Source organism: Pan troglodytes, chromosome 13 (genome assembly GCF_028858775.2).
Source record: "Pan troglodytes isolate AG18354 chromosome 13, NHGRI_mPanTro3-v2.0_pri, whole genome shotgun sequence".
In the NCBI taxonomy this organism is placed as follows: domain Eukaryota; kingdom Metazoa; phylum Chordata; class Mammalia; order Primates; family Hominidae; genus Pan; species Pan troglodytes.
In genome coordinates, this window is record NC_072411.2 from 120,304,097 (window position 1) to 120,327,100 (window position 23,004).

General features: G+C 42.6%; 1 pseudogene; it reads right to left on the reverse strand.

Moving 5' to 3' along the window:
- Window positions 1-17,489: 17,489 nt before the first annotated feature.
- LOC470643 (C-X-C chemokine receptor type 2-like) lies at window positions 17,490-23,004 on the reverse strand (annotated as a pseudogene).

A 23,004-nucleotide genomic window follows, 5' to 3' on the forward strand; every position in this document is an offset into this window, starting at 1 on the left:
TGAAGGGCTTGGGAAAGGGGCAGTTTTAATTTTTAGTGAAACCAGGAAAAATCAAGACTCAATCCAGTTTATAGGGAGATAAAACTTCAAAAAAAAATGAACAGGACCAGAATTTGATAATGAGTGTGTTACAGTTTTCTACTTAAATACAATCTTTATTTTAGTCACTCCTATTTTTACCAAAAATAATCACAATTATTTTGTTTCTATAAAATAAATCTAGTTTTGTGATTGGAGTGTTGCTTTTCTGGCTGGAAACCTCTGTGGCCAGTGGCGCCTTTGCCCAAGTTTTGGTCTTGCATCCAGGGAGAATGAGGTAGGCAGACAAGTGGAGGGTGAGCAAGATGAAGAGAAGGTTTATCGCATGTTAGAACAGTTCAGAGGAGACCTGCAGTAGGGTAGCTCCTCTCTGTAGGCAGGTTGTCTCATTGAGTCTTCAGCTCTCAGCAGAGAGGAGGCCCTGGAATGGGTGGCTCCTCTCTGTAGGCAAGTCATCCCAGTGAGTGTTCAGCTCTCAGGAGAGAGGGTAGGTCTTCTCTGCAGCTGGTCATTTGGTCATCTTCCACTCTCAGCAGACAGGAGGCCCTGAAGAGGATAGCTCCTCTCTGCAGCTGGTCATCCAGTTGTCTGCAGCTCTCAGCAGAAAGGAGGCCCTGGAGAAGGTAGCTCCTCTCTGCAGCTGTTCATCCCGACATCTGTTCTGCTCTCAGCAGAGAGGGTAGCTCTTCTCTGTAGCTGGTCATCCCAACATCTGTTCAGCTCTCAGCAGAGAGAGTAGGTCCTCTCTGCAGCTGGTCAACCCAACTTCTGCAGTTCTCAGCAGAGATGAGGCCCCAGAGAGGGTAGCTCCTTTCTGCAACTGGTCATCCCCACATCTGCTCTTCTCTGGCTGAGTCTGGGGTATGCATTGTCTTCAGATGGGGGAAGTGCATGCTGATTGGTCCATCAGCAGCCACAGGTGGGCACAAGAAAAAGCACCACAAGCTCCACCTCTGGTCCACAGGACCGGCAGCCCAGCCCCCAGACTTTGAAGGTGGGGCTTCGCCAGGGACCCACCACCTTCCTCCCAGGAGCCTGTCTGCCTCCTGCCACCAACCATGGCATCCAGGCTGCTCACACGAAGGGGCACCTGCAGGCCAGTGCTGAGCTGCCCTCAGCCCCATCTCAGCTTCCCTCCCAAGCTTGTCAGTGCCCAAAGTCCAGAAGGGGGCTGAGGAGGCAGGGGGCTGGTGTCCCAGTACTGCTCTGAGTGTGCACCCACCCAGCAGGGCTATGACAGTGCCCAGGTTCACATGCAACCTTACTCCATGATCGGAGTGGGCACCGGGAGTGGGGAGAGACCAGGCAGCAGGAGCAGGCACTTCTGAGCCTGCAAGGGTCAGGGAGGCCTTCTGGGGCCTCCAAAGCACAGAGATGCCAGGATCTACAGCTAGGCTTGGGCAGCTGCTGTGGCACCCAGGGATGGGGCTCCTGCCTGCTCCATGGAGCAGAAGGCCCAGGCTGCACCTCCTCACTGCAGCCAGTGTTTTGGCAGTGGCCAGATGAGCCACTGCTGCCATCAGTTTCATGAAACTTGACCTGAATATGTATGTAAATGCAAGAATAAAAATTCTATATATGCTATAAAATATGATACTATCCAAGGTGCTTCATTGTCTTTGTATCAGTCAATCTTAGTTAGCTGTAATGAGAAATCTCAGATCAGATTTTTTTTATGTTAACTTTTATTTTAAGTTCAGGGTACATGTGTAGGTTTGTTATATAGGTAAACTTGTGTCATGGGGGTTTGTTGTACAGATTATTTTGTCACCCAGATATTAAGCCTAGTACCCATTAGTTATTTTTCCTGATCCTTTTTCTTTCTCCTCCCACCCTCCATCCTCTGATAAACCCCCCAGTGTGTGTTGTTCCTCTCTGTGTGTCCATGTGTTCTCATCTTTTAGCTCCCACTTATAAGTGAGAACATCAATATTTAGGTTTCTCTTCCTGCATTAGTTTGCTAAGGATAATAGCCTCCAGATATCCATTTTCCTGCAGAGGACATGATCTCATTCTTTTTTATGGCTGCATAGTATTCCATGGTGTATATGTACCACATTTTCTTTATCCAGTCTACCATTGATGGGAATTTAGGTTGATTCTATGTCTTTGCTATTGTGAATAGTGCTGCAATGAACATATGTGTAGCTGTGTCTTTATAATGGAAGGATTTCTATTCCTTTGGGCGTATACCCAGTAATGGAATTGCTGGGTAGAATTGTATTTGTGTTTTTTGGTCTTTGAGGAATTACCACACTGTCTGTCTTCCACATTGGTTGAACTAATTTACACTCCCACTAACAGTGTATAAGTGTTCCTTTTTCTCCCCAACCTGGCCAGCATCTGTTGTTTTTTGACTTTTTAATAGTAGCCATTCTGACTGGTGCCAAGTGGTATCTTATTTTTTGTGGTTTTGGTTTGCATTTCTCTAATGATCATTGATGTTGAGCTTTTTTCATATGATATTTGACTGCATGAGAAATCTCAGATTAGACTTTTTAAAACTTCTCTAGACAAGAAGTCAAGCAAAGAACTTGCCCATTTATGTCCTATTACAAACAGAGTATGTTTTTATTGAACCAGTGCAAATACCCATATTGCATATAAGAATATTTAAGAAGAGTTTCCAAATCCTGGAACCATCAGGTAGGAAGAAAAAGATAAATGTTCCCTTTCTATTTACAAAGTACATTTTATCAAATTAATGTAAGTTATTGACAGCTCAAAAAAAAGAAAAAAAATTTCCCTAAATCTAGAAAACAATACATTAAAAAAACCAACAATGTTTTAACAAAAAGTAATAAAATGAATAATCATTGTCATCAGTTAATTTAGCCTCATCTAATTAACTCTTTTGTTTTGTTTGATATTTTATTAATAGTTTCATGAAACTATCAGTTTTCTCTTAGAGTTTTGGAACTTCTTACCCAGTCCAATAGCATAATCTTAGTTATCAGACACCTGTACTTACCAGTCTTTTTTCTACTTTTTTTAAAAATTGGCAAATATGTACATAATAATGATACATATTTATGGGGTACATAGTGTTTTTTTTTTTTTGAGGCGGAGTCTCGCTCTGTTGCCCAGGCTGGAGTGCAGTGGCGCAATCTCGGCTCACTGCAAGCTCCGCCTCTGGGGTTCGCGCCATTCTCCTGCCTCAGCCTCCCGAGTACCTGGGACTACAGGCTCCCGCCATGGCGCCCAGCTAATTTTTTTTGTATTTTTAGTAGAGACGGGGTTTCACCGTGTTAGCCAGATGTTCTAGATCTCCTGACCTCGTGATCCGCCCGCCTCGGCCTCCCAAAGTGCTGGGATTACAGGCGTGAGCCACCGAGCCCAGCCCATAGTGATGTTTTGATGTATATAATGTATAGTGATCAGATCAGGGTAATTAGCACATCCATCATCTCAAGTATTTGTCATTTTCTTGTGTTGGGAACATTCAATATCCTCTCTTCTAGCTATTTGTAAATATATACTATTGTTAACTATAGTCATTGGACAGTGCTAGAGACACTAGAATTTATTCCTCCTAATTGTGTATCCTGTAATTGTATAGGGAGAGTGTAGTCTCTCACTACTCCCCCTGCCACCTGCCCTTCCCAGCCTCTAGTAACCTCTCTTCTACTTTTCACTTCTATGAGTTCAACTTTTTTTAGCTTCCACATACGCGTGAGACAATGCAGTGCTTAACTTTCGGTTCCTGTCTTATTTCACTTAATGTAATGTTCTCCAGTTCCATCCATGTTGCTGAAGCAATCATTTTCTATGAATATCTTGCAATGTTGTGTCATAGCTGCTTTCAAAATCTTTCAGGAAGAAAATTTGGTTAGTCTTAAAAATACAGCATTATAAGACAATCATTAGTTTTATAACTGATAACATTATACCAGGAAATATGAGACTTCTAGGAATTTTATACAATTTCTAGAACACTCATCAATGACAAATATAACTTAGAGAAAGTTCAGCATCACTTATTATTTGGCAGTGCCTCTCATGCAATTTAACACATCAAATAAGTCTAATTAGTTTAACTTCCCTCTTGTTACAAGGAGATAAAATTAATTCTTTTGACATATTTCAGGGACCCTTCTGGAAACTCTCAATGTTAATTTGAGATCCAAAAGACTTAATTTAGAATGTGATTTTGGGGAGCTGTCAAAAATGTCAAAAGGTTTAAAACACTTGATTAAATAGGTACACAGGTCACTGTGAAACAATACCAAAGTGACAATGATTTCAAAGGCAAACACAAAAAGTTTCATTGTGGTTAAAAACAAAAAAACAAAAAAAAAAGTTTAGCTCTCTTAGTATTGAAAAGATTACACTTTTCTTCAATAATAAAAGGCTTTTAAAAAGACAACATAAAGTACAAAAAATTACCTTGATTAAACACAAAATCTGTGTTTCTAGGCCAATTATTTAACAGATAAGGAAAAAAAACCTTTCACATTCACAGGGAGACCAATACTCCAAGAAAATGTGTCCTTTTAACAGAGAGAAAACCTAATTCTAACTTTGCACCAGTACATCACCGAGTTTTTTTAACTTACAAGTAAAATCTATCTAATGTTAGTACTATGACCACAAATAAAGTTCTTCTTTCATAGACCTTCTGCAACTTTCTGTATCTATTCATTTTTTTTGTCTTAGTCTTTTTCTCCTTTTTTATTCCGGATCAATAAGTCATCTTGCTTTAAGACAAAATTACTCTCTTTTTCTCTTAAGGAAAACACGTACATTTTATACTTTTCCTTATTAAAAATACATCTCACTTTTAAAATACATTTTTCATATACATATTTGAGTACAGTTGTTTTCATTCATCCTTTGTTTTTAGTAGTTTTAATTACATGTATTAATTAAAATTCTTTACCCTTAGTAGCCTTAATATCTAGTGAAAATTAGGATGTACGTGGTTTCATTGGCTTAAATCCTATTTCCCCATAGCACAGGATATGCTTACCAGTGCACCCAATTATCTCTAGTTCCTCTTTAATAACGAGCCTAAAGTACATAAGCTTAAACTTACGTTTATTTAGTGATTAATAATTTTAGTAGTTTATCTCATACGGAAATGATCTAGATACTTAATTTATATGTATATTTTCATATTTAATTTTAATCTAGAAGTCTATCCTATTGGAAAGTTCCCAGTTATAAATTTTAAGTCTTTCGGCTACTTCTGATGGGTTGAACTTATAAGTTCTGTTTTCTATAGTATGAGCATTTATATTTATTTCTGCTTTCAGGTCTTCGAGGGATTGCCACACTCTCTTCCACACTGGTTGAACTAATTTACACTCCCAGTAACAGCGTATAAGCGTTCCTTTTTTTCTGCAACCTTGCCAGCATCTTTTATTTTTTGTCTTTTTTGGTCTAAAGTGGTATTTCACCGTGGTTTTGATTTGAATTTCTCTAATGATCAGTGATATTGAGCTTTTTTTACACGATTGCTGGCCACATGTATGTCTCCTTTTGAAAAGTGTTCATGTCCTTTGCCCACTTTTTAATGGGGTTGCTTTTTCTTGTAAATTTGTTTAAGTTTTTTATAGATGCTGGATATTAGACCTTCGTCAGATGCATAGTTTGCAAAAATCTTCTCCCATCCTGCAGGTTGTCTGTTCACCCTGTTGATAGTTTCATTTGCTGTGCAGAAGCTCTTTAGTTTAATTAGATCCCATTTGTCAATTTTTGCTTTTGTTGCCGTTTTTTGTGTTTTCGTCATGAAATCTTTGCTCATTCCTATACCCAGAATGGTATTTCCTAGGTTGTTTTCCAGGGTTTTTTTAGTGTTTCTTATGTTTCTGAAGATATTATGGTTTTTGTAAAGATTTATTTGATTCCCTTTATTGTCTCTGTCTCTTTACTTTTGGTCTAATAAACTCAGTTACCACTTATCCATCTACTTCTGATTTCTATTTTTTTAATCAGTTATCTTTTCTTCACTTTCTCTTAATCCTTGTACCTTGTAGGATTATGCCTTTTTAAAAAAATCCCTTTAGTGTCATTTTTAGTGGATTTTTGAGAGGAAACAGAGGTAAACATGTTCATTAAATTCTCCATTCTTAATATAAAATGCCTCTGGATTTTTAAAACATGCTTATTTTAAAAATCACATTCAGATTGCTCTGTTATCTCTAGTCCTCAGTTGTGAAATCTCCGATGGGTTAAGTTGGCTGATTGTTGATTCTGGTGGTTGTTAGTTCTTTGTAATATTTAATCATGAATTTATCTTTTGAAGAGCATATTTTCATGCAATCTTGCATTTGCCCTTGATTACAAAGAAATCTACATGGGGGAAGTTTCATGGCTGTACTGGCTGGGGCACTACTGGGTCATATGGTTCACAGCATTTTTTGTTGTTGCTAAATTTCTTGGCCCTGAGTTTCCACACCATTCCAAATGGCAGGTTTGGGACCTCATCACTTGATACTCAGGCTTGGGATTCTAGAGTGTTCCTCAAATGACCTTCTTTTTCACATGGCCTGGGGCAGGCAGCTCACTTGTGGATCATGTCCAGAGTTGGCAGGTGTTTTTGCCTGGGAAAGTCTCTATGTCTCCTTCATCTTTGAAGGATAATTTTGCTGAATATGATATTTGAGGTTGAAAGTTTTTTCCTTCAGCACTTTGAATATATCATCTCACTCTCCTGGCCAGTAGAGTTTCCACTAAGAAGTCTGCTGCCAGATGTATTGGAGCCCCTTCATATTTAATTGACTTCTTTTTTTCTTGCTGTTTTTAGGTCTTTTTTTTTTTTTAGATGGTGTTTCACTCTTGTTGCCCAGGCTGGAGCGCAATGGCATGATCTCAGCTCACTGCAACCTCCGCCACCCAGGTTCAAGCAATTCTCCTGCCTCAGCCTCCCAAGTAGCTGGGATTACAGGCATGCACCACCACACCCAGCTAATTTTTTGTATTATTAGTAGAGAGGGGGTTTCTCCCTGTTGGTCAGGCTGGTCTCAAACTCCTGACCTCAGGTGATCCACCCACCTCAGCCTCCCAAAGTGCTGAGATTACAGGCGTGAGCCACCATGCCCAGCTAGGTCCTTTCTTTATCTTTAACCTTCTTTATCTTTGAGTTTGATGAATAGATGCCTTGAGATAATCTTTTTTGAATTGAATCTGCTTGCGATAGTGACAAGAGACAGACAAATTCCTAGTCAGACAGGGATGGGTCCCTGGTGAAACCTGACCTTCAAATCAAGGACAGTTTAAAGCCTGAAAACCCAGCTGCTAGTTCTGGATAGAGTCCATGACTGGAGAACTTCTATCCTCATCTCACCCACTCTCTCTTGATTGGCTACTTCTGGATGATGTCTTTTAACCAATCGAAAGGTGTTTTTTCCAAAGCCACCTATGGACCAATCAGCAAGTATTCCTCCATTCTAAGCCCATAAAAATCCCAGACTCAGCCTCACAGATGGCTACCCCACTTTCAGTGTCCCCTCCTGCAGCTGAGAGCTTTTCTTCTGTCACTCAATAAAATTCTTCTCCGCCTTACTCACACTCCAGTGTCCACATATCTTACTCCTCTTGATCACAGGACAAGAACCCGGAACTCACCAAGCTACAGTAGGCAGGAGTGAAGGAGCTGTGATGTTCCTGGCTGGCTTGATGAGCTACAGATTACAGGGGTGAAAGAGCTGTAACCCTCCCTTCCACTTGCCGAACTGCAGGAGCAAAAGAGCTGTGACACTCCTGGCTAGCTCACCAAACTGTGGGAGGTGGGAATAAGAGCTATAACCCTCCCTCCTGCTCACAGAACTGCAAGAATGAAAGAAGCCACTGGGTGCCACTCCCTCCTACTTGCCAAACTACAAAATCCACAGCATTTCGTGTTCTATGACCTTCTTATAGCTGGATATTCACATCTTTCTCTGTATTACCACACATTTTTTTTGGCCTGGGTTTGGTAGCCAGACAGTGTTATATTTGTCTCTGCTAGATGTTTTAATATCATAAAAGTATGAGTTTGACCTAAGAACAAATGTACAGATGAGAGTACATGCAATGACCATTGTTTTCTGTATATCAAACACAATTTAACCTTTAGTGATTTTCTTTGACAGGAAAAAGACTTAAAATAATGACCTGCTCTAATATCTCAGTTTTCAAGAGTAATCTAGGTAAAATTATTTATAAATAAAAAACAAGGTATATATAAATGGAATAAACATTTATACATAAACTTTTCATATAATTTAAAATCTTGAAGTTATGTTAAAGTAAGTGATAGATATTTATAAAATATCTAGGTAAGTTCTTTTCATTTTTTAAATTAATTTTTGTGGAGATGAAGTCTTATGATATTGCCCAGGCTTGTCTCAGACTGCTAGGCCCAAGCTATCCTCCCACCTCAGCCTCCCAAAGTGCGGGATCACAGTCCTGAGCCATTTCTAAATAAGATAAAATGCTGAAACATTAATTGTTAAACATAGCTTCAAGCTTATTTATTTTTGACTTCTTAAATATTATAAAAACACGAAAGATATTTGGGTCTATTAAGAAAACGTCCTATACCACATTAAAAATTGTTCTTTAAAAACATGTTTTTAAGTACTATAAAGCATACATTCAGGGGATGTTTATATATAACAGTTCAGAAAAGTACTTATTCCTGGGTTTTTACTAAAAATTAAGGTTTCTAAAATTAAAGTTCTAATCAATATATTTAATTCTGTATACAAAATATACAAAAGCTAATTTTTGCAAGAGAAAAAATATTAAGTGGTTTCCATAATAATGGGAAAAAGAGAACATTCTTGTCCTAAGATAAAATGACTGGCTGTTCCAATATTAAAAAAAAAAAAAAACACAGAAAAGTGTAGGGCAGTAATGAGACCTCAAGAAAATAATGGAAGACCTAAGCAAGTTGGGGAGGGTTTATGAAGGATGGTTTTGTAAAGGGAGTTTTGTGTGTGATTAGGTTGTCTGGATTTTAAAAAATGTTTCTAAGTTTTCTAAAAATTAAACACTGACATCAGGGGTACCATGGCACAGGGCTGGAGACTGGTCTTCTATGTTTGAAACAGAAAGGTTTTCTTAAAATATTGATCTGCTTTTAGTAAACAACAACAACAACAAAAACTACAGGAGGTTTGGGGTTTAATTCTGAATTCTGTTGAATTTTCAATCATCTTCTAAACTACACCTTTTTTCTGTTTTAAATTTTCTACATAATTTCAACTTAGAAGTGCTGTCTTCCTCATTTAAAATGATAATTTCCTTTCTCAAGGTAGAGTTTTCCTCTTAAAGCTTTTCAGATTCATGTCTCAGGGGTTCGGCATTTTCACATCTCACTACATGTGACTTACAGGTCATACGTCACTGCCTCCTGCTCTTCTTCCTTGAAAAGGTACATCTTTTTGCTTTACTAAAGTGGTGACTGTCCCCTTCAACATTTGTCAGTTCCTGTAGCTTTTTCTTTTTTTATTTCAGACTCTACTCTTGTGGCCTGACCCAGAATGTTTGTCTTAAAGGCCTAGAAGGATAATGTGTCCTCCAGTGTAAGTCGACTCTCTACTCAGCTCTTCCTGATGTGTCTAAATTGTTCTATGTAACCAGACAATTTCATGTGCTTTTACTTTTCCTAAAAGCCATGCATTCCATTGCCCAAGGTATTGGTTTTCTTGTTTACCTTTTTCTCCTATAATATGGTATACACTTCTAACCTTGGACATACTCTTACCGTGTCTAATTACCTTTGTATGAGGTTTGCCTTCCAGGTTATCCAAATAGGCTTCCCATAAAGACAAGCAGTTATACTGCAGGAGGCTTTTCTTTACCTTTTAAGTAATTTGCCTAAGAAACAGAGATTTCAAGTTTTAAGATAGTTTCTTGCCAGACACAGTATTGACCACCTGTAGTTCCAGCTACTCAGGAGGCTAAGACAGGAGAGTTGCTTGAGTCTGGGAGTTCAAGACCTGCCTAGGCATCATAGCAAGACCTCTATCTCACTTTAAAAAAAAAAAAAAAAGATAACGTCTTGTGTTTTGTGCTGTTAATATTAATAAACTAATATTAGGTTTTTTGAAAGTCATCCCTAACGCAGGTCTAAGGTTTTTTTTTTTCTCTCAGCTATGTAACATTTTATATTTACTCTTAAGGTATTTTTATTATCCTTCTGATTCAATAAATGACTGTTATTTCAAAATGACATTTGATTCCACTTATTATTATTATAGTTATTATTATTTCATAAACATAAGGCTCACCCTGTCACCCAGGCTCAAGTGCAATCGCATGATCACAGCTCAGTGCAGCCTTAAACTCCTGGGCTCAAGGAATCCTCCTACCTCAGCCTCCTAGGTAGCTGGGATAACAGGTGCAAGACACAGTGCCTGGCTCATGATTCTATTTTAATTAAATGTTTTAAGCCTTTTAACATCTTTGACAAACTTCCCTAAAATAGAATTCTAATTTAAGTCTTTTTAACCTAACATTGACTTTGGGATTTTCTAGTTGGGCCCTTGGAAAGTCTCAAAGGATGTGTCTCTTACGAGGCTTATTTAATATGTTTAATTGTATGAAAAGCACTGTCAAATAACGAAATGATATTAAACTTCTTTTTTTTTTTTTGAAACAGGGTCTCACTTTGTCACCCAGGCTGGAGTTCTGTGCCATGAACATGGCTCACTGAAGCCTCAACCTCCCAGGCTAAAGCAATCCTTCTACCTCAGCTTCCCAGGTAGCTCAGACTACAGGCATGCGCCACCACACCTGGCTAATTTTTTTTTTTTTTTTTTTTTTTTTTTTTTTTTTTTGAGACGGAGTCTTGCTCTGTCGCCCAGGCTGGAGTGCAGTGGCGAGATCTCGGCTCACTGCAAGCTCCTCCTCCCGGATTCACGCCATTCTCCTGCCTCAGCCTCCCGAGTAGCTGGGACTACAGGCGTCTGCCACCGCGCCCGGCTAAATTTTTTGTATTTTTTGTAGAGATGGGGTTTCACCGTGGTCTTGATCTCCTGACTTCGTGATCCGCCCGCCTCGGCCTCCCAAAGTGGTGGGATTACAGGCGTGAGCCACCGCGCCTGGCCGCACCTGGCTAATTTTTGTAATTATTTTGTGCAGACTGGGTTTTGCCACATTGTCCAGGCTGGTCTCCAACTCCTGAGCTCAAGAAATCCACCTGCCTTGGCCTCCCAAAGTGCTGGAATGACAAGCCTGAGACATCGCACCTGGCCTAAACATCTTTTAAGTTATATTCATGTGGATGTTACTGAGAGAAATCTTCATCTTCTAAAGATTATATGAAATTTATAAAAGTCTGATGGTCCTGGTGTGATGCTGTCAGTCATGATTCTCATTTTTGTCTTAAAATGCTGTTTGCAATACAAATGACAGAATTCCTTTTCAAATGTTGAACTTTCATCAGATTTCAAGCATGGCTATTCTAAGTTTTTATCATCTACTGTGTTGATTCTTCTCTAAAGGCATCTGCAATCAGATTCATAAGACTCTTACAAGTACTCTTAAATACAGGTTTTTAATTACTTTAAGATCATGGACTAGGGTCGGGCATGATGGCTCATGTCTGTAGTTCCAACACTTTGGGAGGTCGAGGCGGGAAGATCACTTGAGGTCAGGTGCTCGAGACCAGCCTGGCCAACATAGCAAAACCCCAACTCTACTGAAAATACAAAAATTAGCCAGTTGTGGTGGCGTGCACCTTTAATCCCAGCTACTCAGGAGGCTGAAGCACAAGAATTGTTTGAACCCAGGAAGTGGAGGTTGCAGTGAGCCAAGATCACACGACTGCCCTCCAGCCTGGGCGACAGAGTGAGACTCTGTCTCAAAAAAAAAAAAAAAAAGATCAGTGGACTAAATAAATAACATTTCTAAAACTCTAACGAGAAGAACTGATAGGTTCATAAAACTGCTAATCAAAATCAAGCAGAATAAAAATTGATTACATGAAATTGAATAACTGATACAAATTATGATTTTTATATCGTTTGAAATATTGTTAGTTCTTTACTTAAATGTCTTGTTTTCCAGATTTAAGAAAAGTTTCTCTCGTAAGCTATCTGTAGTTTAACAACAATTTGGTGAGGCAAATTTTCACGAACAAAGGTGAAAACATTTGCTTATTCTTCCTACTTGATCCTTCTAAAATTTGGAAATTATCTGTGAGTACTTTTTATTTTATGACAATATAGTTATTCACATAAGTTCAATAAAATTCTGTTTCCTTTATAGGAAGATGCAATTTAAAATGTTAATTATATTATCAGGGTTAGATGAAGTTATCATATTTTAACCTATTTCTGGGTACTGCAGTTAAAATCAGAAGCCTGCCTTAATTTGGCTTCCTAGTCTCAAAATTAAAAAAATAAGAAGATACAAGGCGAAGCACATTGGCTCATGCCTGTAATCCCATCACTTTGGGAGGCTGAGGCAGGCAGATCACCTGAACTCAGGAGTTCGAGATCAGCCTGAGAAACATGATGAAACCCCATCTCTACTAAAAATACAAAAATTAGCCAGGCGTCATGGCAGGCAACTGTAGTCCCAGCTACATGGGAGGCTGAGACAGGAGAATTGCTTGAGCCCAGGAAGTGGAGGTTGCAGTGAGCCGAGATCGTGCCACTGCACTCCAGCCTGGGCAACAGGGTGAGACCCTGTCTCAAAAAAAAAAAAAAAAATACAATCTAAGATGCAATCACTGTTTTTACTACACTTACATAAATAATCAGGCCAAACCTGATAAAACTAAATTTGGTGTTACTCTGATTATCTTCAGTAAAAATTGGGATGTCTAGAATACACTCGTTATTGCTTTTGTATTGTAGTCCAGTGCATTGTTTTTGATTTTTTGTTATCTGTCTGTAGAATGGACTGTATCTTAAATTCTTCTGGGTTCCTCTGATCCAATTTTCCCCCATGGAATTACTAAGCAGGAAATTACTCTTTCCTAAAGCCCTAAACTAAAACTAAACAACTTAATATACATTTCAAGGAGCAAGACTCATGCCTGATGTATGGGTCCACCCAGAGAGTTCACCAACCATCCCTGCCACAATGCCATCATCAGAGATATTTGAACTACAAAACTGGCAACTTCATGCTATAGGCAGCTTTTCCCAAGGCCATCAAAATACAACTCCATATGGTAATACGACTCCTACCCCTCTCACTGACTACCTTTCCACTTCACAGGATAATGCTATCATTAAGATTTCACAAATTAGATACTGCTATGAGTAACTTGACAGAATCTGACCTAAAAAAATCCTTCAGTCCACCTGGAGAGTATCTTCGGCAATATCCCAGCACGAATTTTTGTTCGAATTGTCCCTTTTCTAGAGTTGACACTCTCTGCTTTAATTCAGCCCACTCACGGAATGCTACACAATGGCTGCAACAGGTTTCAATTTGATTTGCCTAGTTGGTTGCCTTGAGGCTTGGGCTTTTGGTTCAGAACCATTGTACAAATTGGATTTATTATATTGTTGCTGGGTTTTTTTTTTTGTATTCTGCTCTGTAAGCTCTGCTTTTATTGCCTGTCTAATCTTTGCAAAGCCAGTTCTCCCAACAGGATAATGTTAGCCCCACACTTCAAGATGATTGCTGATGCCTGCCAGAAAAATCAGATAGAACTTGGTGCTAAACTCCAGGCAACTCTGCCCTGAGAGAGCTTTTTTCCCCCACTTCTGGTCTCTCTTGCCCAAATGTGGCCCGGGTCCCTGACACTGACTCTTGTACTTTCCCCTCAATGTAAGACCACAGGGATGGGCTCATCCTGGCATGAAGGACAATGAAGCCTAACTTCAAGATGGTTACCCAGTGATGCTTTCAGACAACAATCTTGATCAACAGGTGGAAATATGAAAATTGATTACATAAATTACAGTTATCTTGTCACATACAACTAAATTAGAGTTGAGTGTCCAGAGGAGAAAGAAGCACTCAGTGCACAAAGGGCCTGACCAGGGATTACATCACAGTTCAGCTGCCAAAATGACCTGCTGTAACCTTAAGACCAGGTTTACCAAGTAGCTGCTGTGATTTCAAGACTAGTTTTATCCAGGCCAGGTGCAGTGGATCACACCTGTAATCCCAGCATTTTGGGAGGCCGAGGCAGGTGGATCACTTGAGGTCGGGAGTTTGAGACAAACCTGGTCAACATGTTGAAACCCCGTCTCTACTAAAAATTAGCCAGGCATGGTGGCTTGCGCCTGTAGTCCCCAGCTACTTGGGAGGCTGAGGCAGGCGAATCTCTTGAACCCAGGAGGCCGAGGTTGCAGTGAGCCAAGATTGTGCCACTGCACTCCAGCCTGGGCAACAGAGTGAGACTCTATCTCAAAAAAAAAAAAAAAAAGAGAGAGAGAAGACTAGTTTTACCCAGCGCTGTCCTATCTATCAGAGCTTGTCAACTCCCAAAAACCTTTGCTTAATGCCAATGAGTTTTCTTTCAAAACAATACTTAACATTTCTCTTTCTAATAAAACCTGCAACTTTCCCTTTGTTGCAAAGACCACCCCAGTCTGTGTACACACCCTGAATTGTAATTCTGTCTTGCCACATAAAAGGTTTTGTTTAGAAATTCATCTCTAGATTTTATGTGACTTTGATACTTCCTAGACATTTGTCTGAACCTTTATAAATCTACATATATTATAATTTTTTATACAAATGGGTAAGCCATTTACTACACATGCTGTTCTACATTCCTCCTTCATTCCACATTATTTCTTGAAGAACTTTCTGTGTCCGCTCATATACCTACCTCATTAATTTTTTAAGGTTCTTCTTTAAAAACAGTTTTATTCAGGTGTAATTTACCAACTATAAGACCCGCCTGTTTTAAGGATACAATCCATTGTTTTTAGTAAACTAACAGAGCTGTAAAACCATCACCACAGGTTACTTCTGTCACCCCAAAAAGAACCGTTGTGACTATTTATAATCAATCTGTGTTCCCAACCCCAGGCCCAGGCAACAAGTCATCTGTTTTCAGTCTCTGCAGATTTGCCTTTTCAGGAAACATTTTAGGCAAATGGAATCATATAATATGTGGTTCTGTTCTGGCTTCTTCCACTTAGCAGAATGTTTTTAGCTTTGACTTTAAACTACTGCATTCACAGTATTCCATGGTGTGGCTGCAACTTCAGAGTGTAACTAATGAATTCCCTATTGATAAACATTTGGGTTGCTTCTAATCTCTGATTTTTGTAAATAAGGCTGCAATGAATGTTCTGTACACATTTGTCCAACTGAGCAGGTATTTCTGTAGGATAGGTTTGTAGTAGTATAATTCCTGAATCAGAGATTGTGTGTATTAAAAGAGAGATCATCAAATTGCTTTCTCTAAAGCTTGTACCTATTTATCTACTACCAGCAATGCATAAAAGTATCTTCTTCTAATCTGGTGAATTCTCACTCCAAAATTACAAGACGCAAAAGCCTGCACTCCACTCTGTGCAGTGGGTCCTCAAAATGACCCGAGTTGTCCCTGTGTTCTTCTGATCACTTTCTCCTTAGCTTTTCCTTTATTTTAACGTTTTAAAACATTTTCATTGTGAATAGCATACATACTACAAGTTAAGAAAAAGTTACGTTTATAGCCTAAGGAATAATAATACACTAAATCCCAAGCATCTATCATATGGGTAAGGAAAGAGGGCATTACCAGTGCCTTCAAAAGCCCCAGTGTGTTTCTCCCTTCCCCGACCCTTTAATAAACATCACCTGAACCTTTGTGGGAACCGTTCTTTTTCCTTAGAGTTTGCACATAAGTTTGTGTGGAGGGATTTTTACTGAGTCAGCATGATAAGATAGAACTATGTTTCCCCAAATTCTCTTCCTTTCGCATTTCCAGGTCAGTGGGGGGCCAGAAGGGACCTCGTGTGTGAGATCTGGAAGCGGGAATTGGAGCAGCAGTTTCATTCTGCTTCAGCTCAGGAAGGTCAGCGCAAGGTGCCAGACACCACCATATGATGGGTGTGTGCTTGTGGGGGAGAGGGAGAGAGGGAGGGACACTCAAAGTGGGTGCTGCTGGCTGACCTGGAAGAGCTCTCTGCCTTTCTGCTACCTGATCAGGGGGATTTGGTGAACTTACTCAACCCTCTGCACCTTCTAAGTCCCACCCCTGACACTCCTGACTACTGCTTCACCCAAGGATATGAGATGCCCTAGAGCATCCCAGAACACATTTCTTTCCATGATGCGTGGTCTGCAGCAGGAAGCTTGGGTTGGGGGTGAGGGGATGCAAGGCTGGGCTCCATCTCTATTCTATCCTTCTCTTTATGACACAACAAATAACAAAGAGATTTACTTCTTGTAAAGACTCTCACCCAAGACCTCTGCTCACTCTTGCCCCACTTCTCTGTAGCAGTTTGGAAGCTTTTGGTTGGAAGAAACAAAATAAACACACAAAAGTGGTTTAAGCAATGAAAGACATTTAATGATCTCATTTAGCAAGAAATTTCAGCCTTGGTTCTTTGGCAAAAGTACCTTTGGGGGCCAAGGTGTTTTCTTTTTAATTGAGGTAAAATATACATAAAATTTTACCATTTTAGACATTTAAGTGTACAGTTTAGTGGCATTAAGTACTCAGACATTATTGTACAACTATCACTACTGTTTATCTTTACAACTTTTTCAACATCCCAAACATAAACTCTGTGCCCATTAAACCATCACTCCCCATGCTCCCCTCCCCTCAGTCCCTGGTAATCACTGTTCTACTTTCTGTCTCTGTGAATTTGTTCACTCTCAGTACCTCATGTAAGTGGAATCATAAACTATTTATCTGTTTATGTCTGGCTTATTTCACTTAGCATGAAGTTTTCAAGGTTCGTCCGTGTTGTAACAGGTATGAGTACTTCATTCCTCTTTCAGGCTGAAGGATACTTCGTTATGTACATATCACATTTTGCTTAGCCATGCATTCATTGATGAACATTGTACACATCACATCTTGTTTAGCCATTCATTCATTCATTGATGAACATTTGGGTTGTTTCTGCCTTTTGGGTCTTGTGAATAAGCAGCTATGAATATTGGTGTACAAATATGTGTTCAAGTCCCTGCTTTCACTTCTTGTGGGTCAATTCCTAGAAGTGGAATTGCAGGATCATGTGGTAATTCTATGTCTGATGTTTTGAGGAAAGATGCCATACTGTCTTCCGCAGTGGCCACACCATTTTACATTTCCGCTTGCGATGCCCGAGAATTCCACTTTCTCTGCATCTTTGTGGACACCTTCTATTTTATGATTTTTTTTCTTCTGACATTAACCATCCTAATGAGTATGCAGAGCTGTCTCACTGGAGTGTAGATTTTCACTTCTTAGAACATAGAGTGCCATGAGCTCAAGGACAGGATGGACAGAGCTCCAGCAAGTGATGTAGTAATTATGGCAAGGGGTGAGGCACCAGGGCAGGCTTTCTAAATCATGCAAGGGAAACTAGTAAGAACGTGGCCTCCTCTGCTTCCTGCGACTACAATGGGGGCTGCACTGACAATGAGACCAAGAAGAACTAGTGGACATGAGGCTTGGAATGCGACTGTGAAGAGAAGGGAGGAACCCCACAGGACTGCACTTAGGCAAGAGGTCTTAGAGAGTAGTGGAAGTGTGCCCTGAAGAAGAGCCAACAAAGGAAGGCCTGATGTCTTTGGGCAGGGAGTCCTTGCTGATCAAGCCATGTATGGCTATAATCTTGAGGAGTCCATGGCGAAACTTCTGCCCAATGAAGGCGTAGATGAGGGGGTTGAGGCAGCTGTGAAGGATGCCCAGAATCTCGGTGGCATCCAGGGCCTGGTTGATGTCGTTGCAGCGCTCACAGGTCTCATTGGTCATCTGGGTTCCCATGAGGGTGTCTGCCAGCAGGACCAGGTTGTAGGGCAGCCAGCAGAGCAGGAAAATGAGGACTACAGCAAAGATGACCCGCATGGCCCGGTGCTTCTGCCCCATATGGGCCTTAAACAGCGTATGCAGGGTGAATCTGTAGCAGAACAGCATGATCGCAGTGGCATGATGAAGCCAAAGGACTGGGGCAGAATCCGTAACAGCATCCGCCATTTTGCTGTATTGTTGCCCATGTCCTCATAGCAGACTGGGCTAACATAGGGTGGGTAGATGGTCCTTCGGAAAAGTAAGATGGGTAGGGACAGTAACAGGAACAGGTTCCACACACCCAGACATATGAACTTGGCCAAGTGGCGCTGCTGGGTCAGTGTGCATGTGGCATGGACAATGGCCAGGTAACAGTCCATGCTGCGGCAGGCCAGTAGTAGAATACCACCGTAGAAGTTGACTTCCTTCAGGAGCTAGACCACCTGGCACAGATTGTGCCAAAAATCCAGCCATTCATCTTGGAGGCAGCCAAGATGGGCAATGTCAGGGAAAAGAACAGGTCAGCCAAGGCCAGGGTCAGCAGGTAGACATCGGTGACAGTGGCTGACTCAGCTGAATAAGATGACCAGCATCGGCAGGGAGTTTCACATCACATTCAGTAGAAACATCAGGGCATAGATGATGATCAAAACATAATTGATTTCTAGGGATTCTGGCCAACATGGGGCAGAATCTAGTAGAAAAGGGGTAGGGTCATAGCTGAAACTGTAATTACTAAAATCTCCACTGAAGATGTCTTCCCACATGTAATTTTCCCAGCCAAAATTTTCCATTTTTGAGGTAAACTTAAATCCTGGCCTATAGAAGAGAGAAGAGGATTATTGCACAATAAACCTTACCCAGATTCTTGCCTATCCACCCAAGAAACTGGGATAGGATTCTTTGTGTTGGCTTGTATATTACATGGAAGTAATTTTCACCTCTAATTTGTATATGGCAGGTAGTCTAAAGTTTTGAGGCAATGTTAGTGATAAATGCCACAATTTGTCAAAAGACTTCCATACTGATTCCCTTCCATGCTGGACACATATTCTTGCATTTCCCATGACATCACAGTCTCCCAAAACTTTGTAGAACATTCCCTGTGGATAATAACTACAGGACACTCAATCCTACTTGGATCCCTCAGTGGTGAGCACCTTCAGCTGTCAAGGCTGGGTTTAATGTTCAGAAACATGAGATGCCACTCAGTTCTTAATCAGGGGACTAAGCAGCCACTCCAATGGGGTTGTACCCTCAAAACAGATCAAGGTTTGACTATAAAAGTGAGGGATGAATCTCTTTGTGCACCCTTCTGAAAGTTATTTTGAAAGAAATATTCTGGAAAACAGTTTGAACAGTAGCATGGAGTTTTGGAAGGCTCGAGATAGAAGAATCTTCAGTTAATTAGTAAGGCCCAGCATTTCTCTTTTGGGTAGAAGGAGGTCTGCTCTGGGAATGTGTGTGTACTTTGGAAAAGTATATTAAAAATGATAAGTGGGCCAGGCGCAGTGGCTCACGCCTGTAATCCCAGCACTTCGGGAGGCCGAGGTGGGCGGATCACAAGGTCAGGAGATCAAAACCATCCTGGCTAACACGGTGAAACCCCGTCTCTACTAAAAATATTAAAAAAAAAAAAAAATTAGCCGGGCATGGTGGCGGGCACCTGTAGTCCCAGCTACTCAGGAGGTTGAGACAGGAGAATGGCGTGAACCCAGGAGGCGGAGCTTGCAGTGAGCCAAGATTGCACCACTGCACTCCAGCTTGGGAGACAGAGCGAGACTCCGTCTCAAAAAAAAAAAAAAAAAAAAAAAAAAAAGATAAGTGGCCGGGCGTGGTGGCTCATGCCTGTAATCCCAGCACTCTGGGAGACAGAGGCAGGCGGATTGCCTGAGCAGGAGTTTGTGACCAGCCTGGGCAACACGGTGAAACCCCATCTCTACTAAAATACAAAAAATTAGCTGGGCCCAGTGGCATGCACCTGTAGTCCTAGCTACCTGGGAGGCTGAGGCAGGAGAATTGCTTGAACCCGGGAGGCAGGGGTTGCAGTGAGCCGAGATGGCACTGCTGTGCTCCAGCCTGGGCGACAGAGCAAGACTCTGTCTCAAAAAAATAAAATAACATAACATAACATAAAAATAAATAAAAAATAATAAGCAAGTGGGCTCCCTGATTCTCCCCGTGTGTGGAAACGTAATAGGTTATTTGGGGAGCTCTGAGCAGCCATGTGCTGCCATGCAGGATGAGCAGACACAGCCAGCCTGCACCCCAATAAGAGGGAACGGCGGCAGGAAGCAGAGAAAACACGGGCTGCACTACCCTTGCTTGGTGGCTCTCCAGCCTTGCTGGGGACCCTCCCTGTCCTGCACGTGTGTGCCTCCATCCAGCCCTGACTCCCCTGTTCTTCTCATTCAGTCCATCTCTGCTGGCTCTGCCCTTGCTACAGGGACAGGAGAGATCCCACTCTGGGGAAGCCTGGGTGTAGAGGGTGGGCTGAAGCCATTCAAAAATGTTATCCCAGTTTCTCAAAGAAGAAGTCAACTAAAGCAATCCAGCTCCCTAATTAGCTTTTTTCTAAACCACAAAATAGATCACCCTCTGGCCATTGCCTTAGAGTCTAAGGGATGACCATCCTACCACCAACCAGGTCCAAGTCCATAACCTACCCCCAAAATGGAACCCAGTGACAGAGAAAAACCAGAAAGTTAAAGGTCCCAGAACCCACTTCACACTCACCAGGCTGGGCACAGTCAGAAAAAGACGCCCAAGAACAATGTGGGTGAGGAAGTGGAAAAGTCAGAACTCTCCCACATCGCAGGTGGGAATGTAAGATGGGGCAGCTGCTTTGAAAAACAGTTTAGCAGTTGCTCAAAAAAGTTAAACACAGAGTTACCACATGAACCAGCAACCCCTATCCTAGGGATATACCCAAGAGAATTGAAAGCTATGCCCACACAAAAACTAATGTTCATAGTGGCATGCTCCAGCCTTCAGGGATTAACCAGCAGGCAAGGGGCAGAGTGGGCCAAGAGGAATAGGAAGAACCTCAGAACCTCTGCAGGAAGCAGCTGGGAGCAAACATGGTAGGTGTTGAGTCATGGGTGTGAGCGAGGGGCACAGTGTGAGGGCAGAGCATCAGGCTCTCGGTTCCCCAAAACTAGCAGGGAGGCGGGGCCCCTGCAAGTGCTGTATTAGACAAAATAAGCTCACCACCTTACACGTCAGCCCATAAGGCAAGGTTCCTAGGAAGCTCTTCCTTCACCTGAGCCGAGCTTCCACCTCTGAGTCTCCTCTTCTTTCAACCAAACAAAAGTCCTTTCTGACCCCTCTTGATACCTGCTCCTATCTGGGTAAAAACAGGAGCCCGAGGGTCCCCAAACTCCAAAGCTTCAGCCACAGCCCATCAGAGGCCAGAAGTTGGTCACAAAACAATAGTATTTTCCATGAACCCATAAGCACCCCACCCCAGCCCCGCTCCACCTGGCCACCAGATTCGCTGTACTTACACTTTCTGGACACTGCCATCTCCCTGGGAAATTCTGCACTGGAGTTTTGCGGAAAGTGAAGCGTGAAGAAGTATGGGATGAGGGATGGGGAAGCAGAGCCAGAAGGGCTCAAGGCCAGGCACCTGGAAGCAGAGGGCCCCAGGGTGCCTCCTCCACCACCAAGAACCTTCAGCTCCTGGTTACAGTGCTGGCTCCCAGCTCTGGTGGTCAGCCAGACTGGCCAAGACCCTCCCCAGCCTGGACCAGCCCACTCCTCTCCAACTCCCTGCCCTCCATGGGCAGCAGAGTCCAAGCCAACCCCAAGTTGGGTCTCCAGTGCTGATCCCATTCGGGGCTCTCCCACCCACCTCTCCATCTCAATCCACATCCTCCCTCGCTCCATCCCACAACCCTGGGCCAGAGGTTTCAGGCAGGGGTTGCCCCAGCTGTAGCAAGTACTGAGGTCCGGGGAGAGCTGGAGTTGGGGATACAGGAGTGGCCACCAGCTGGCAGGGGAAGGTGCAACTTGAGGCCAAGTCTGAGCCACCATGATCTTTACCCACCCTAGGCAGCTTTAGGAGGGGAAGAGAGGGTGCTCCCCCTACACCTTCCCCACTGGTGCCATGCTGAAGGGGCAATTGGGGCTTCCAGAAGAGAAGTCCCTGTGCCCAAAGACCCTGGCACCCTAGTTTCCAGGTCCCCCTCCTATTCCCATCCCACAACCGCCTGCCTGCCTGCCCTCCCCCTCCAGTTCCTCCCCACCCAGCACCCATCCTATCCCCTAACCCCATCCCCTCCCCTGCAGGGAGCCCAGCCTTGAAGCACAGCAGGCTTCTCCGGGTCCCCCTTCATCACCCCAATCCCGTTTCCTCGTCTAGAACAGAGGCCAGCCTAAAACATCTGGACAGGCAGTCCTAGTGCAAGTTCTGGATTGGGGGTTGGGGGACAGACACTGAGGTCAGCTCCATATGGATTCTCCAGCCTGGGAACGGGTGGAGAATCATCTCATCTTTGTGAGATGAGAGGGGCCATTTTCAACGTCCTCCCACTCCTTCTCACCCACACCCAAGCCATCTCCACATCGAGTCCTTTATCCAAAATTAGTCGTGGCCCCACTCAGCCCTCTCCCTGGCCCACTGCAGGCAGGGCATCAGAGTCAGAGAAGGAGAGAAGGGGTGGGGGGAGAGGGAGGGGCAGAGGGGAGGCAGCTTCAGTCTGCTCATTAACCACCTTGATTGGCCATTTCTGCCCAGAGGGGTGAGGAAGGAGGAAGGGCTTGTGCTGGGGAAGGTGCAGGGGGCACTCCTGCCAGGCTTTGCCCAAGGGCAAGGGAGCAGGGCCCATGCTTTAGAGTGGAGATGGAGACAGGGCTTTGAACCCTAACCTTGCCGGGCCTGCCAGCCCCACTCACTCACTCACCTTTCCTGTAGAGGAGCCACTGAATGAGGTGGGTGTCTGGGACAAGGGATTCCCAGGACAGGAGTGGTGGCTGGTGGTGGGAGTAGCAGCTGTGGCTGGCAAGAAGCTGGTTTCCCAGAAGAAGGCAGCGAGTGAGCCTGTGTCCAAGCAGGGAGCGGGATGCAAGGAGCAGAGCTGGCCCCAGGGCCACTGCTGGGAGCAACTGAGCAGAGGGCTCTA